General features: G+C 37.5%; 1 pseudogene; it reads right to left on the reverse strand.

Moving 5' to 3' along the window:
* Positions 1–491: 491 nt before the first annotated feature.
* Positions 492–18168, reverse strand: LOC140604352 (synaptotagmin-17 pseudogene; annotated as a pseudogene).
* Positions 18169–18799: the final 631 nt, after the last annotated feature.

Genomic DNA, 18799 nt, shown 5'->3' on the forward strand with positions numbered 1-18799 from the left:
CTGGAGTATTTTATACATACTCCCCTTGAGTAGGACGTTGGGTACTAAACCACAGCTGTGACGGGTGAAAGTCCATGAGGCTGGCTGGGCAGAGAATAACCACAGGACTGTAAACGGAGGAGTTTCTGGAACACACAGGGCTGGGACATGTCTGAGTTCTGGTCACCCAGAGTAGAGTCTTTGTTGAAACCCAGAGGAATTCAGTGGTGACAGTGGAGGGTCATGTCTTCTGAGAGAAAATAAGCTAGCTCTAGAGTCAAGGATGTGCAAAACCTGCTCTAAAAAAAGCTTATAAGAAAACTTTGAAAAAACTCAGACTGAATAGCAAGTAATTTAAGTGCCTGCCCAAATAAAGTCTAATATCTTTTAAAGGAATGTATATATATATATATATATATACACATATATATATATATATTTTTTTCTGTCTTAAATTTTCTTCTTCTTTTTTTTTTTTTCCCAACAAAGGAAAGCTGCTTTCCCTGCATCCCTCAGGTCACCTCCAGCGAGGTGGGAGACACATGGTCACACTCAGCCGGGGACCTCAGGCTGTGCCACTGCTCCAGGGCGGTCGGTGAGTGTTGAGCATCTGCCACCAGTGGCTGGATTCAGAGGGGCCCGAGGAGTACTGGCCGATGACAAGTCTTCCAATGAAGTCATTGCTGCTTTTCATGTTGTGGCCAAACACTGTAAACACCGAGCTGGCATTTTCAAGTTCTTCTTGGGGAACTTTGAAGCTGAAGGATTCATTGTAGAAGGGATCGATTGTGCCTCTTAAGAAGGATGTCTTCTTTGTTTTCACAAGCTTGAGTCCAGGTACCAGCTGGATTTTCACAAAGGGGTCTGAACCTTGGCTCACATCGGTCTGAAAACATGACTTGGCTCCAATGACATCCACATTCAGTCTCCCAGCACTTGGGAGAGAATTCAGCGACAGAAGCAGCTCCCCCAGCTCCACTTCATTCTGAGATCTGGGGACCAGCGCCTTCCACCAAGGCCCGCCTTCCACCAGGTCAACCTGGCACAGAGGCACCGACACCTTCCCAGTGACACAATGGTGGGAAAATTTATCAAAATTCACCATGGTTAGCAGCAGGGGCCTCCTCTGAGCTTCAAGGAGGGGGATCTCTATGGTGTAACGCCCCTCAAACACAGGCTTCTGGGTCTTGCACTTGACCCCCGTCTGCTTAGAGTTCCTCTGGTCTGGCAGGAGACAGATCTTGACAAAGGGGCTCCAGTGGGCCATGTCCTGGCACCAGCCGTCATGGGAGATGGGCGGTGGCAGGTCCCTGGCCTCGATCACCCAGACCGTCAGGTGGCTGTGCGGCAGGTCATACTGGGTGCTGAGGCACAGCATGTCCAGCTGGTCCTTGGACAAGACTTCCTCGTCTGTTAGGAAGTCCACATCGTTGCTGTTGGAGTCGAGGGAGTACAGCTGGGGCTTGAACTTTCTGAAGTAGTTGTCTGGGGTATAGGTCCATCTGAGCACCGAGGGCTGGATGGGTTCCTTTTTTGGTGCAGAGAACGCCAAACTCGATGGGTTTAATATCAGTAAGTGGCTGGTGGTCTGGATGCGAGACTTGAAATCCTCCAGGTCAGGCTGTACGTAGACTTAGATGTATCTGAGCTGAGGACGAGCATCTTCGATCTGGGGAGTTGGTCCAAGGGGTCAGAGGGACTTCACCAGCTGTGTGGACAGAGTCCCGGTCCTTGTCACTGCTCCAGCTGGCCACCAGCCAGGGAGGAGTCTGGGCAGGGAGAGGTCCCAGAATTTCAACTTCATCCTCACTTGACTGGCAATAGCTGGACTCCTCGCACTTCTGACAGCAGTGCCTGCAAGTCCATCTGTCCCTGCGTTCCGGCTCCAAGAGTCGGGGCCGCCTCCCAGGTTGCAGGAGCTGGGGTGCCCAAAGCACCCCCCCACCCCGGGGCGCTGCCCTGGCTGGAATGAGCAGGAATGTATATTAAAAAAAAATCCAGCACTCAACATTGCAAAATGCACAAATTGGACAAATAAAGAAGTAGGGAAAAACATGCGACTACAAGGAGGAGCATCAATCACGGACTACACACAAGATAAACAATGATGAAGGTAATGGCATTAGTAGACAAGGATCTTAAAGCAGCAAATTTAAGTATCTTGAAGGATTTAAAGGGAAACATAAGCCTAATGAAGAGAGGAATGAGGGATTTAAAAAAATGGAATTTCTGGAAATGAAACAATACCCAAAATGGAAAATTTCACTGGGAGGATTAACAACTGATTAGACACTAAGAAGGAAAGAAAAAGCACTAAATTTGAAAGCATTGCAATGGAAACTGTGCAAACTGAAACACACAGGGTAAAAAGACCCAATGAACAGAGCTTTCCTGGCTGGGCGACAATATGAAGTGTCAGCGTATGTGTCAGGGTTTCATAAAAAGGGGAGAGGAAAAAAAAGAGATAAGTATTTGAAAAACACACTGGCAACATTTATTGCAAATCTGAGGAAAACTGTCAATCCATATATTCAAGATGCTCAGCAGAACCCCAAGCAGGTAGAGCAAGGGAAATCTCACATATTATAATAAAAGTTGTGAAAACTCATGACAAAAAGTAGATTGTGAAATCACCCTGAGAAAAGGAATACACATTACATACAAAATAAAAGATATGGGCCTATAGATTTCTAATCAGGAACAATGTAGGCCAGGAGACAATAGAATGACATCTTCAATGTGCTAAAAGAACAAAAGCCACTAACTCTGAATTCTCTAGTCAGTGAACGCAGCCTTTTCTTTAAAAATTACTTAATTACTTATTTGACAGAGAGAGAGCACAAGCAGGGGGAGCAGCAGAGGGAGAGGGAGAATTAGGCTCCCCACTGAGCAGAGAGCCCAACATGGGACTGGATCCCAGGACCCTGGGATCATGACCTGAGCCCAAGGCAGACGCTTAACCTATTGAGCCACCCAGTGGTGCAGGTGCTTCTCAGTGGAAATAACTTTAAAAAATTAAAGAGGGGTGCCTGGCTGCCTTAGTCAGTGGAACATGTGACTCTTGATCTCTGGGTTGTAAATTTGAACCCCATGCCAGGTATAAAGATTACTCAAAATTAAAATCTTCAAAAAATAAAATAATAAAATAAAATAAAATAATAAAATAAAATAAAATAAAATAAAATAAAATAAATATAAAATAGGAGCACCTGGGTGGCTCAGTGGGTTGAGCATTTGCCTTTAGCTCAGGTTGTGATCCAGGGGTCCTGGAATTCAGCCCTGTGTCAGGCTCCCTGCTCAGCGGGGAGTCTGCTTCTCTCTCTTGGTTTGCCACTCTCCCTGCTTATTCATTCTCTCTCTCTCAAATAAATAAATAATCTTTAAAAAATAACACAAAACAGAAATAAAGACTTTTTCAGAAGAACACATTCTGGGAGAATTCATCACCAGCAAATCTACACTATAGAAAATATTAAAGAACACTGGACATGGTAAATATGTTGTTTTGTACATAAAATACTCTTGGGTCTTAACTACATGAATAAATACATAAAAATTATTCATGAGATATTTCACACTCTCTTTAGTACTAAATCTTTGAAATCCATATGTGGATTACAAATCCAAAGTAGATTACATTTACATCGTAATTCAATTTGAGGTAATCACATTTTATTTGTTTGGTTATTTATTTATTTTAGGGAGAGAGAGTGAGAGTGGGGATGAGGGAGGGGCAGAAGGAGAGGGAAAAAGAGAGAGGGAATCTTCAGCAAATGCACTGTTCAGCCTGGAATCCACAGTGGGGCTCAACCTCACCACCCTGAGATCATGATCTGAGCTGAAATCAAGAATTAGTCACCTAAGAGACTGAGACACCCAGGTGCTCTGCTAATCACATTTTAAATATTCAATAGCCACATGTGGCTAAAGGTTACTATGCTGGACAGCAGAGTTTTGGCCCATCGGCCTGGTTTATTTCCTCATTGACATATTGTCATCTGAAAATAGTGCATTCGTTTATTTATTTTCTGTGTCACCCTACTAGAATGTAAGCTCTAAGAGAGAGAGGACACTGCCTTGTTCACTGCTGTATGCCCAGTGGCTAGAACAGAACCCCAAACCCAGGACATGGTAGGTACTACTATTAATTTCTTGACTAAAAAATGTTTTCGAAGAAGATGATATGGATATCATATAGAGAAGATTTGAGTTTCAAAAAAATGTATTCCACGAACAAAAATGGCCCTTAGAAGGGGTTCAGTTGGTACAGACTTTGAAATTTGATGGATATGGGTTTGAATTGCAGCTCAGTGATCTGTAGTTGTGTCACTCAGGGATTTTTCTAAACCTCAATGTAGGGCTGTCCACCGTGCCTGCGGGAACAGTGGGAGAGTGTTTTATCTCTGATATTGATTTGAAATATCAGGGCATGGTGGTAATAAAAAGTCTCACTCTTCTTCTTCCTCTTCTTTTTTCTTTTTTCTTTCTTTCTTTCTTTCTTTCTTTCTTTCTTTCTTTCTTTCTTTTTTGAGAGAGAGAGAGAGTGTGAGCATGTGCATGTGCGTGGGGGTGGGCAGAGGAAGGCAGAGGTAGAAGGAGAGAGAGAATCTTAAGCAGGTTCCACACCCAGCATGGAACCCAACAGGGGGCTCCATTTCTCCATCTCATAATCCTGAGATCATGACCAGAGGTGAAATCAAGAGTAGGAGACTTAACCAGTTGAGCCATCCAGATGGCCTTCTTCCTCTTTTTCTAAAAAAAAAAAAAAAAAAAAAAAAAAATTGCCCAGCATGTAATGCACCTCCTCCTTGTCTGCCCCTGGGTAACACTCTCCTTGCCTCACCCTCGGGGCATATTATTGTCACTGTGAGCTTGCATTTTTTCATCTTTAAAGTGACTTCTCTCATTTTATTTAGCAAATACATGTAGAGCTGTTAGTATGTGCTGGGCATATTCTCAATGCTTTAATATGAATCTTGAGAGAAAGATATTTTTTTATTCTTATTTTACAGATGAATAGATAAGGGCCCAAGATTATACATTTGAAAAGAAGCAGAACCAGGTTTTTAACTCAGGGAATCTGACCCCAGAGAACATACTCTTACATTGCCTCTCTGTAGTAAGACCTACCACACAACATTGGAGACACTGTGTGCAAAGTTGCCAGCACAGTAGGCAGTTTATAACAATTATTCAGGAGCTATTAGGAGATGTACTTACTACTGCTAGTAAAAATATTTTTGTCGATTGATAATCTGAAATCACAGGATAACTGACCCCTCTGAGTATGCACCACTACTCAGAAGCAGAGGGACTTGAAGGATAATCTGCTGATTCCTAGTCAGGCCCAAGTCAACAGATATCCACTGTCAATCCTTATGGGAAACTAAAAAGAAATAACTATTGGAGAAATCAGGAAAGCATTGACATTTTAATTTAATAAAACACATTTTTTTTTCTGTTATGGCTTTCAGGCTCCCCTGATCTGCTGCTGGGAATTCCCTAACACCCTCCAGAGGGATTTTTACAAAGAGAATGTTCCAAAAGCATTCTTCCTTCAGCTCCTTATCCATGGAACTAGAATAATATTTAGCAGTCTAAGACTATGATTTTTTTCTCTTTTTCATAAAATTTTAAAGCATGTTTTAAACTTTCAAAAACTTTTGCATTATGGTATAATTCACACAAAAAATGCACCAATTTTAAGTGTGTGATGTAAAGAATTTATACATTACAAGTGTGTATATAACCATATTACAGACCAAGAAAGAATGTTTTCAGCACTCCAGAAGGCTCCCTCATGCCCCCTTCTAGATAATATTCTCCACCAAAGATAGCATCATTCTGACTTCTACCAACTTAGATTCATTTTGTTTATTCCTAACTTACTTTGAATGGAATTGGGGTCTGGCTTTTTTTTGCTCAACACTGTTTATGACATTTATCTATATTGTTGTGGGTAGCAGTCATTTATTTTTTTATTGCTGAATAGTATTCCATTTTGTGAGCACACTACAACTATTTATATTTTGCTTTTAGACATTTCATGAGTTTGGGGGTTTGGGGGTTTTATGAATAAAGCACCTATGAAATTCTTATATATTTTATTTGATGGACAAAGGAGCTTATTTTTCAAAAATTTATTTATTTATTTCAGAGAGAGACAAGGAGGGGCAGAGGGATATAAATAGAGAGAGAATCCTCAAGCACATTCCCCTCTGACCAGGTAGCCCGATGCAGGGCTCCATCCCAGGACTCTGAGATAACAACCTAAGCCAAAATCAAGAGTCAGATACTCAACTGACTGAGGCACCCAGGCACCCTGAAGAGCTTATTTTTATTACATACAAACTTACATGTGAAACTATTGGATCATAAAGTATGTTTATCTTTAAGGTTAATAGATAACTTAGAAGAATTTTCCAGAGCTGCTGTGCCAATTTGGTACAACTCCCACAGCAGTGGAGTGAGAGTTGTAGTTACTCTATATCCTCAATGACACTTTGTATTGTTATCGTGACTCCTTAGAATGATCTGTATTTCAAATACAGTTTCATTAGCATATCATGTGTCATTGCATGTAACTTATTAAATGTAAAGGGTTACATTTTCATGAGTAAGAGGATTTCAATGACATTAAATTTCAACAAAAAAAATTTCCATTGACAAATCACTATAGCTGTAGGCGCTTTTTTCTGGACTTTTAAAAAAATCAACATGATTGAAGTGTAATTCACAACCAATAAAATTTATTAATTTATGTGTAAAAATCATTGAGTTTTGATAATTATGTACAGTTGCGTAACCTCTATGGTAATCAGGATATTTTCATCACCTTAAACAGTTGATCTACATGCCTTTAAAATCAATCTTTAAAGTTGAGCATCCGACTCTTGGTTTCAGATCAGGTTGTGATCTCAGGGTGGTGAAATCTAGCACTAGTCGGCTTGGGATTCTCTCCCCCTCAGCCCCATCTGCTCTCTCGCTCTCTCTAAAATAAAATAAACTTTAAAAAAAATTAAGTCTATCTCTTATTCCTGACTCCTGGTTCTTGATAGATATGGACCTCTTTTTTTTCCATAATTTTTACCATAATTGTGGTTTTTCTAGAATTTTACATGAACGAAATTATAAGATATGTAGTATTTTCTGGTGGATGCTTTTGGCAAGATGTTCTTGAGATTTATTCATGTTACTGCTTTTAATCAGTCGTTCATTCCTTCTTATTGCTGCACTGTATTTCATTATAGGTATGTACAGGTTTCCATGACCATCTATGAGACCTTTTGTAAGCCAAAATAGCATAAGAGCAAAGAGGCAATTGTGATTAATTTATATGGACAAAATTTTGAGCATTCTCAGACCCCAAAAAAATCACCTCTTGGACTTTTCTGATCCCTTCGGACACATCCTGTCAATACATGCACAAAATAAATCGAGATAAAGCACCAGACACAGGTCAAAGCTCAGGCAACTTGATGCCGAGATGCTGATGCTCCCACCAGCTGTCTCTTATAAGGGCTGCTGCAAAACCAACGCTGAACACGATTTTTGCTTTTTGTCATAAAAGTGTACATCCTCTTCAGATTTCTTTCAGTTCAAGAAGTCAGGTAATAATACAGCTGCTTCATAAAAACAAAGTGTTATGAGGCACAGTTTTGAAAAGTGGGGCATACTTGGATCACATTTGTTGTGGTCTTTCAGATATTGATGAAAGTTTAGATTCTTTCCAGTTTGGGAATATTATGAATAAATCTGATTTTTGAATACAAGTGTCAATTAATGTTCCCATATGTCTTGGATAAATACCTAGGAATAGAATCTCTGGGTGTAGGGGAGGGATGTGTATTACTTTTAAAGAAATCATGCTGTTTTCCAGTGTTCATTCTCAGGAACAGTGTAAGAGAGCTCCAGGTGTCCACGTACTTGTCAATAATTGGTATTCTTAGGCTTTTAAATTCTAGCTCTTTTAGTGAGTGCGTAAAGATACCTCATTGTGGTTTTAGTTTGCATTTCTGTAATGATGAATGATAAGCATACTTTCACAGGCTCGTTTGCCCTTTGTATACTTTATTTTGGGAAGCTATAATCTTTTGTCCATTTATATTTTTTAGTCAGGTTATTTGTCTTCTCATTATTGTAAAAATTCTTTATTGTTAATGGTGTCTTCTAAAGGTCAAAAGTTTAAATTTCAATGAAGTCAAATTTGTTAATTTTTTTCTTTTATATCCCATGCTTTTGGGGGGTTATTTATGAAATCTATTTAATTTTTGCTGAATTCAGAGTTGCTAAGATTTTTATTTTTTTTATTTTTTTTTCTTAAAGCTTGATAGTTTTAGCTCTCAGGCCCAAGTTTATGATTCATTTGAGTCAATTTTTACATGTGGTATGATGCAAGGGTTGAGATTCGTTATTGTTTTTCTTTTTGCATTTGGATATTCAATTGTTTAAACATTATTTCTTGACGGTAATGTCTTTCCCTACTGAATTGCATTGGAATCTTTCTTAAAATGAGCTGACCAGACAGATGCACGGTTTTACTTCCGGGGTCTCTATTGTATCCTATTGATCTCTATATCTATCTATCTTTATACCAATACCACACTGCTTTGATTATTATACCTTGGATGTAAGCTTTAAAGTCCAGTTGAGTAAATCCTCAACTTTGTTCTCTGTCAATATTTTGGGCTATCCGAGTTCCTTTGCCATTTCATATACATTTTAGGATAGGCTTTCCAGTTTTCACAAAAGTGACTACTGGAATTTTGAATGTGATCACATTAAATTTATGGATTGGGGAGAATTGACATCTTAATTAGTCTTCTAACCTATGGTATATCTCTCCACTTATTAAGATTTTTAATTTCTCTCGGCATTACTTTGTCACTTTTAGCTTGTAAGTCTTGCATAATTTTTCTTAAATTGAATTTTATTTTTTCATGATTTTGTGGTTTTGTAAATGGCCTATTACAAAATTTTCAATTATAATAGGGTATAAGATATGCAATTGATTTTCTGTGTTGACCTTGTTATCTGCAGTCTTGCAAAACTCACTTAGTATTTTCTTTTGGTATATTCTGCATAGACAATTATGTATCCTGCAAATAAGGAAATTTTACTTCTTCCATTCCAATCAGCAGACATTTTATTTTTGTTTCTTGTTTTACCGCATGAGCTAGCACCACCAGTACAATGCTGACTAGATGTAGTGAGGGAGGTATTTTTGCCTTGTTCCAACCCTTATGAGTAAAGCATGAAGGATGATATTAGTTGTGGGTTTTTTATAGATACTTCATATTATTTAGAGAATTTTCCCTCTAATCCTTAGCTTGCTGAAAGTTTAATTTTTTTAAATCATGAATTACAGTTAAATTTTGTCAAATGATTTTTTTCATGTATTGAGATCATACATGTTATTCTTTCCTCTACTGTAAGGATTACATTGATTTTCACATGTTAAATCATCTTTGCATTCCTGGAATTAATATTTGGTCATAATGTATTATCTTTCTCATGTATTGATGAATTCAATTTGTTAAAAAATTTTCAAAGAATGTTTGCATCGATGTCTTAAGGGCTATTGGTATAGTTTTCTTTCTTTCTTTTTTTTTTTTTTAAGATTTTATTTATTCATTATAGACATAGAGAGAGAGGCAGAGACACAGGCAGAGGGAGAAGCAGACTCCACACAGGGAGCCCGACGTGGGACTCGATCCCGGGACTCCAGGATCGCGCCCTGGGCCAAAGGCAGACGCTAAACCGCTGAACCACCCAGGGATCCCCGGTATAGTTTTCTTATAACATTCTGATTTTAGTAGCAAGGTAATTCTGGCCTCATAGAACAAGTTGGGAAGTGTTCTCTTCCTTTCTTAGAAGAATTTATGTAGAATTGATATTCCTTTTTTAAGTATGTGGTGGAATTTTCCAGTGAAGCCGTTTGGGGCTGGGTATTTTTGTATGAGGAGGTTTTTTTTGTTTTTTTTTTTTAAGTTTTATTTATTTATTCATGAGAGACCAAGAGAAGCAGAGACATAGAGGGAGAAGCAGGCACCCCGCAGGGAGCACAGATGCAGGACTTCATCTCAGGACCCTGGGATCAGGCCCTGAGCCAAAGGCAGGTGCTCAACCAATGAGCCACCCAGGCATCCTGTATGAGAAGGTTTTTAATGAAAAATTCAATTTCTTGATTATAGGTGTTCAGATTATTATTTCTTTTAGAGTAGTATGTGTATTTTCAGTAATTTCTATTTCACCTAAGTTGTTATTTGTTGTTATGATATTTATTAACATAAAGATGTTGACAATATTCACTTATTATCATTTTTAATGCCTGTAGGGTCTTTAGTGATATCCTTATTTTTATTACTGATTTTAGCAAATTGTGTCCTTTCTTTATTCTTGATCAATCTGGCTAGAGGTTTATCAATTTCTTTGATCCAGTTTTGAGTTCATTGATGGCCCTCTGTTATTTTTATATTTTGTTTCATTGATTTTTAAATTTCCTTTATTATTTTCTGCTTTGCTAAATTTAGGATTAATTTTTTCTTTTTTCTTTTCCTTGTTTATTAAGGTGGAAACTTAGATCATTGATTTGAGGCCTTCTTTCTTTCTCTTTTAGCATTTGAAGTATAAATTTTCCCCTGAGCACTACCTTAACAACAGGCACATTTTTTGATATGTTGTATTTTTATTCTCTCTCAGTTCAAAATAGTTTCTAATTTTCCTTTTGAATTCTTCTTTGACTCATTGGTTGTTTAGAAATGTGATGTTTGATTTCCAAATATTTGGGGATTTTCCAGATATTGATTATTGATTTCCAGATTAATTTGTTGTGCTTAGAGAATATAATTCATATGACTTCAATAGGTACAAGTCTATTGAGACGTTTTTTCAGGTCCATCATATGGTCTATATTGGTCAATGTTCCACGTTTATTTGCAAAGAATGCATTGTATGCTTTTGTTGGTTGAGTATTAAATACATTACAGTTAGGACCAATGTGCTGTTAGGTCTTCTATATCCTTTTGATTTCCTGTATACTTGCTCTATCAAACATTGAAAGAGGTGATAAAATCTCCAACTATAATTATGGATTTGTCTATTTGTTCTTTCTGTCTAATAGTTTGTCTTTCATGTACATTGAAACTGTTATTAGATGTATGTATACACATTTAGAATTGTTATGTCTTCTTGATGAATTGGTTCATTTATCATTAGATAATGCACCTTTATATTAGTGATACTATTCCTTGTTCTGAAATTTTAGTATAGTCATTCCAGCTTTCTTGATTGTGGTGTGACATATCTTTTTACATTCTTTTATTCTTTTTACCTATGTTTGTATTTAAAGAAGATTTCTTATAGACAACATAACATTGGATCTTTTTTTTTTTTTAAGAATCTGATCTCTTCTTTTTAAAAATTTTTTTTAATTTTTATTTATTTATGATAGTCACACAGAGAGAGAGAGAGAGAGAGGCAGAGGGAGAAGCAGGCTCCATGCACCGGGAGCCCGACGTGGGAGTCGATCCTAGGTCTCCAGGATCGCGCCCTGGGCCAAAGGCAGGTGCCAAACCACTGCGCCACCCAGGGATCCATGATCTCTTCTTTTTTTGAGGGGCATAGTATTTATTTTTCATGTGATTATTGATATAGTTGAATTTAAATCTACTATGTTGGGATCCCTGGGTGGCGAAGCGATTTGGCGCCTGCCTTTGGCCCAGGGCGCGATCCTGGAGACCCGGAATCGAATCCCACGTCAGGCTCCTGGTGCATGGAGCCTGCTTCTCCCTCTGCCTGTGTCTCTGCCTCTCTCTCTCTCTCTCTCTGTGACTATCATAAATAATAAATAAAAATTAAAAAAAAATAAATCTACTATGTTATTACAATTTGTTTTCTCTTTGTCCCATCTATTCTCAGTTGCTTTTTTTCCTCTTTTCTTGCCCAAAATAATTTTACATGATTTTATCATATTTCCACCACTGACCTACTAGGTATATCTTTTTGCTTTGTATTTTTATTAGCATTTTCATTTGTAGTCTACTTTTCTGGCAGTTTTGAATAAGGGTGAAGGGAACAGAGCTGTGTTTATGGATCAAGTTCTTATTTATTATAATATTTGCATTTGGAAACAATAAGAAAAATCCTATATAATATTGTGCTATTACCTAAACCACGTAAAAATGATACCAGAATGTATGACATAATGCTTAAATGGGAAGGCTACTTAAGACTGCTGGCCAGCCCTTTTGTAGCTATGTTTCATCCTAAGTAATATTTGCTTATAAATGTTTATTTAGCTTTGCCTTACTTAGCATTGTTTCCTTCAGCTTTTACTTATCCCTAAAATGAGACATTGTGGATTTTTCAGTTCAGGAAAGGCCCCAACCCAATTCAGTATCTCTTGGATTTTGCTTCTGTTCCTTTAACATCTTCAGATGATCCAATCTCTGGTCTGTTGCTTCACAACAGAAAGATTGTATCCGCATCTTACTTTCCCAATAACTATTTGGAATTAATAATAGATACCATCTTTCTGTGATAAAATTACTGTTATCATACCAGTATCCACCAAAATCCAGGAGGACATATGATATTTCTGCTTTAAATTTTTTGTTCTTTTAGAAATGTGTTCCATTTCATTCTCTCTCAGATGATGTCTCTAGCCCTCTAAACATTTGCAGTGAAGGCATTCCTAATGTGTGGCTATGTTCCATCCCCATTGATCCATAACCTGCTCTTGACAGGCTGCTTGTTAGGACAACCACTCAAGGCTGAGGTACTATTGGCACTGGGTTCCTTACCAGTTTCCTTTAAACCCTCCCTCATCTCTGGAAATAGCCTCTTCATTAAGTTCTTTGCAGTTCAACTCTTTGAGCCTGTCTGTCCTTTGACTGATACAACCAAAACACTCAGAGTTCAAGCTTTATCATGCTAGGATTATCTTCCAAATTTCTTCTTTTAAAAAAAATCATAAAAAGTCATCTGGTCTTAGGGGATGGGTGGACACTTCCAAATGCCACTTTACAATTCTGCCTTTACACTCTGCATAGATTTTCTCAAGTGAAATCTGAAGTTTTGTTCCTCTTCTCCAACCTTCATACTGTGGAAACAAAGAGAAAGTTCAAGGACTTGGATTCATTCACATGTCATCATTTCTCTTTATCTGGATTCCTCATAGAATAATTCAAAAGTCGTTTGTGCAAATACAAGTGAGATGTCAATTGCAATGTACTTAGTAGAGTACCTTGAATATGATTGTTATTCAAAAAATCTTTGAACTCAAAACCCTGATTATTTTATTCTATTCTATTTTGACTTTCATTTTGTTTAGCTTATATCCTTCAGCTTGCTTTCTTTTAAATACTTCTTATAATCAGATTGCTTGTTCTCACTCATAGTCTTTAGATATGTGTTTATAAACCTAAGACTTCTCTGCTCTGGGAAATAACATGAAATATTCAATATTATAATTTCCTAATTTTGTCCTTCTGCTTGTCCATTTGATTGAAAAATGCACTATTAAAGCAAGTTTCCACTGTTGTTTGGGGGAATTTGTTTGAGTTCTTTTGATTAACAAAGAGGGGTAATTATTACAGACTATTTTTTTTCTTATTTAATTACATCAGTTTGGGGGGCTATTATCTGTCATTGGCTGTGAGTTCACACTGTTTAAATACAAAGGTCTGTTTTATTTGGTTAATTTCCCCTGTCATTGCCTTCAGTAATATTATATTCCCTTCACTATGTGGCTGGATGCACACTTATTTGAAGTTCTTTTGTATTTCAGCTCTTGAATGTTTAAAAGAGAAATACAGGCTGGGCACCTGAGTGGCTCAGTGGTTGAGCGTCTAGTTTTGGCTCAGGTGGTGATCTCAGGGTCCTGGGATTGAGTCCTGCATCAGGCTCCCTGTGGGGAGCCGGCTTCTCCCTCTGCCTATGTCGCTGCCTCTCTCGGTGTCTCTCATAAATAAATAAATAAAATCTTTTTAAAAAATAAAAGAGAAATACAGGCAAGATTAGGGGAAAATTTAATGCCCTTAAATCTAGGGAAATTAACTCTGAATTACTAGATAATACCAATGGCTAGATTCCTCTGGTAAGAGAATAAAATTTCAAAGTCACTGACTACAAAAATGGACACTTCAGGGGCTCTTTATACTTTCAGAAGGTGAAGTATAAAATGTAGTTTCAAATTATTTTTTCTTATTATAAGCAACATATATATTACAGAAAAGATTTTAAAATATACATACATAAAGGAGATCAACATAAATAAGACATTTATTTTTATTGAAAACATTCAACAGTTGTCTGAAAGTGTATGTTTAGACACACAATCTTATAATTCATAAATATGGTCATATTGTATCTCGTTTTTCTAGTATAGTTTTTATCTTTTTGGTTCCCTTTTCTTTCTTCATGTACCCACCAAAATAGTCCTTTTTTAAAACCTGATCTACACTGGGTTAATGTATTTTTGTCCATATTTATGTAATAATAATATGTAGCAGTTGTATATATATATTTAAAACTCACATATATTGAACATTTACTACTAATAAGGATTGGGCTAAATACTTAATATGAATTTTTACATTTCATTCTGATGAAAATTACCTATACATTTTTTACTATATTTTTCCCCATTTAATGGATGAGGAAATTTAGTCACATAGAAGGTGATTTGATTAAAGGTGTCTAGAATGTGGAAGAACTGGAACTGGTTCTTAGGTTCATATGTATATATTTTTAAAAGTAAAAAATATCATACACTATATATTTATTGGATAGATACTTGTTGTAATGCCACTATGTGCCAGATGCCACTCTAGGGAATTTCTTCTTCCTAACTCCCGCATCTAATACATTACCAAGCCTACTAATTTCATCTCCCAAATATCTCTTAAGTCTTCCCTTTATTTCTTTGTCCAACACCATCAATGTAACCCCTGCCTCCATTATCTGCCATTTTGGTTATGGCGATAGTCAGAATCTTAATAGGCGTACTGACATCCGTTTCTGGGTTCATCCAATCCATCCTCTGGTCTACAGTCAGACTGATCTCTCAGACCAAAAGTCTGATCACATCATCTCTGTGGGAAATCCTTTAATGGCTGTAGGGCAGGTATGCACATCTGAATATTTAGACTTTTACTTTCCAGCCTTAACTAATTTGGATTTTTTCTCTTAGTGCTCCAGTTCCACTGAAGCTCTTCCAGTTCCTTTAATCTAATCCTGGGGCCTTGACATATGCTGAAAGGGTGCATTTCCTCTCTGTCCATTAATTACATCTCAGTCTCAGATTCCCACCCCCCCAGTCATTATATCCTCCAAAGGCAAGGAGGTTTTCCTTGCCTGGGCCATCTTCACTAGGTCAAGCTCCTCATTATAGGCTTCATCAAACCTAATTTTCTTTTGTAGTATTGACCAGAATTCAGTTTTGTGTGTGATCACTTGATCAATATCTGTTTCCTTGAATAGGTTGTGAGAGACATGAAGGAACTCTCATATCTGGTTTTGCTTTCTATTGATTGTAATTCTAGAACCAGTACTACAATACTACTTGTTGAATCAACGAATAGTAAACATAGACACGGTATCTGTTCTCAAGAATTTTATAATACAGGATGTAGACAGGTAACAGAAATTATTATATTTTGGATTAGGTATTATGATAGAATTTCTAGATGCTGTAGGAGCAAAGGGGTCCCCAAACTGGACTTGTAGGCATGAGAATATCTGAAAGAAGCAGTATCTAATCTAGAAATGAAGTGTGAGCAGGAGTTAGCCAGGTGCACTTAGCAAGTATAGGAAAGTGATCTTGGAAAAAAAGGAGAATGTTATAGGCAAAATTCAAACAAGTAAGTAGGTATCATACTAACATGGAACCCAGAAACCATAATAAGTTTTTTTTTTAGCTTATTCTGAAGGCAATGGGATGGCACTGAAAAGGTTTTCAGTAGGGATATAACATACATTTTAGAAATGCCATGGTTGTTGTAATATAGGAAGCAGAATGGGATGTGACATGACTGTAGCAGGAAAACTTGTTGAGACAGTTTCAGGAATCCTAGCAAGAGATGATGGTGGCCTGAAATAGGGTACTGTCAGTGGGGATAGAGAGATGCTGATGGATCTAAGAAATAAGGAGTAGGTGGATTCTGTATGTTACAATGATTGAATGAATATTGAAAGTGAGAAGAGGGAGGATCTAAGAATTCTGCCTAAGTCTCTTACTTGGATGGTGATGAGGCTGTCCCCTGGGAAAGGAAACAAAGAGGATCACGCTGAGTGTGGTGAGGTGGGACGTTATGGCTTCAGTCTGGAAAATGTTGAGAAATGGTGCTCATCAGACAACCTCATGGAGATGTGTAGGATATAAGATGTGTAGGCAGTTGGATATAAGAGATTGGAGCTGAAATGAGGGATCTGGGCAGAAACTGTAGACTCTATGTCTCACAACACAGAGATAGTAATTGAAGTTATGGTGGATGATAATGCCTGTGGGTAATGTGTAGAGTAGGAAGAGAAGAGTGGTTGGATGAACACCCTCAGAAATAAGTAGATGTAAGGGATGTCAAAGGAAGGGGATTCCACAGTAGGGAATCAAGAAAGAAGGAAGCAGGATGTCTGGGTGGCTCAGTCAGTTAAGCATCCAACCCTTGATCTCAGTTCAGATCTTGATCTCAGGGTCATGGGTTCAAGGCCTGTGTTGGGCTTTATGCTGGGCATGGAGCCTGCTTTAAAAAAAAAAATGCAGAAGCAAAACCATGATAAAATAGTTTGACAGCACCTGGAAAAAAGTGTGCGCACAAAGGAGCTATCCCAATTATCATGTACTGCTTAAAGGTTGAAGTAATAAATAAAAAGTTCTAGTAATAAGGAAGTAATGATTTTGATGACATTTTTGTTTCTTTGGGTTTTTGTTGTTGTTGTTGTTGTTGTTTGTCTTTTTTAGTGGAGGAGAAGGGAGGAGCTACCTCTTAGTGCGAGGGGAAGTACATGGTAGATGAAATTCAGGAAACAGGAGAGAACTGACTCCATTAAAAAGTTTTTCTATAAACAAGATGCAGAGTAACATGAGATCATTATTTTCTTAAGCACAAAGATGGGAGTGTCTTTAAATGCTATTGGGAAGAAGGGGAGAAAGAGAGATTGGAGGAGACAGAGAGAGAGAGAGTGAGCAAGAAGATAAAGAAATCTGAAGGGGTAATCAAAAGAACAAGGGACAGGAGAATACAGTGGACAATAACATTGTACACACACATGGGAATTTCGTCTTAAAACATGAATGAAAATCTCTTTCAACATAACCACATGGAAGAAGAACAGGGTGGAACCACATGCAGGTGAGTATCTGTGTTTGGTGACAAAATTTTGAAAAATGTTTTTTTCATTTGCTCCATGAAGTAGGAGGTAAATTCATCTTGCTGAAATGAAGAGAGAAGTGGTGAGTTTGGGAGTTTGGGGTGGTGTAAGTAGTTTGAAAAAGCTACTAAGGAGAAAAGAAAAAGAGTGATAACTTGGAAATATCTTCTAATTCATTTTTCATGACTGCAAAGTATTCTATTTTGTGGCTGTATAATAATTATTTAAGCAACACTTTGTTATTGGTTAATTAGTTTGAGCTTGCTGAGACATTATTAGTCATTGTGATGGCTAGTATTGATGAATTTATTCAAAAATACTTATTAAGTGTCTTCTATGTGCAACATGAAGTATACACATAAGCACAAAATTATTAAATAATAAGCTTCTAATTTAACAGAGGAAATGACACCACTGGCTTTAAATAAAGGCATAACATGATAAGTTCCAAAAGCAAACACTGAAACAACAGTGCTATAGGAACATAGGGGAAGAAAAGAGTGATTCAGGTTCTGGAGGCCCCTCCAAAGGTTTCATGGACAAGATATTGGCTGGGAAAGACACCAAAGAATGGGCATAATATTAAAGGGAAAAGTTTGAGCAATGGCATTCATGTAGAACAATCAGCCTGAGTCAGTACATTTTAACAGATAAATATATTTAACAGATAAATTCATTTGATAATGGTAAATAACTGGGGTTGTTTGACGTACAGGAGACAGGAAAAGTAAAGCGGATGGTGCTGGGAAGATGGGTTGTTGCTGCTTCATGGAGAAGTGAGTCAGTCAGATTTTTATTCTCTAGGTAACGATGTGCCATGTTTCTAGCCTTCAGGAAACAGACCTTTGTTGTGAGGGAAGAGATATACCAGCTGTTCAATTACAAGGCAAGGCAAGAGATGTCAGTCTGTAGCTAAGTAGCAGCATTTAGCTTTGACCCATCCCTGTTGCACATGAATTCTTGTTGAATGAATAAAAGTGAGAGAGAGAACAGTAAATGCTTTGGAAATTTGGAAGAGGAAAGGCTTGGTCACAGTAACCTCACTCTACCAAGTCTTTAAGGGTATAGCTTGACATAGCAAACCCTTCCTCTCTTTTTTCTTTCCCTAAAATGCAAATTGGCCACTGAAATTTGCTTTCCTCAGTTTTGGAGACTTCAAGGTTATGAAGGTTATACTTACTACTCCTGATAGACATATGTACTGACAAAAGATGTGGCTTGGGGAGGGGGGGAAGCTGTTATCAGGAACCTTGATTATAGACTCTAAGGATCTTTTCATAGATTAAATTGTAGGAGAAAAGTTATTGCTCTACTTGTCCAAACACCTTCTTCCTGAGAGGTTGATAAGAAGTGATAAATATTGGGTCAGTATAAAAAGAACAGGCATATGGTAGTGGTAAGTATTTACTATGGTTAGGACTTGATTTAGGCAATCTTTTTACTGGCATTC

This window comes from Canis lupus, chromosome 14, assembly GCF_048164855.1.
Source record: "Canis lupus baileyi chromosome 14, mCanLup2.hap1, whole genome shotgun sequence".
NCBI classification, from domain to species: Eukaryota; Metazoa; Chordata; class Mammalia; order Carnivora; family Canidae; genus Canis; species Canis lupus.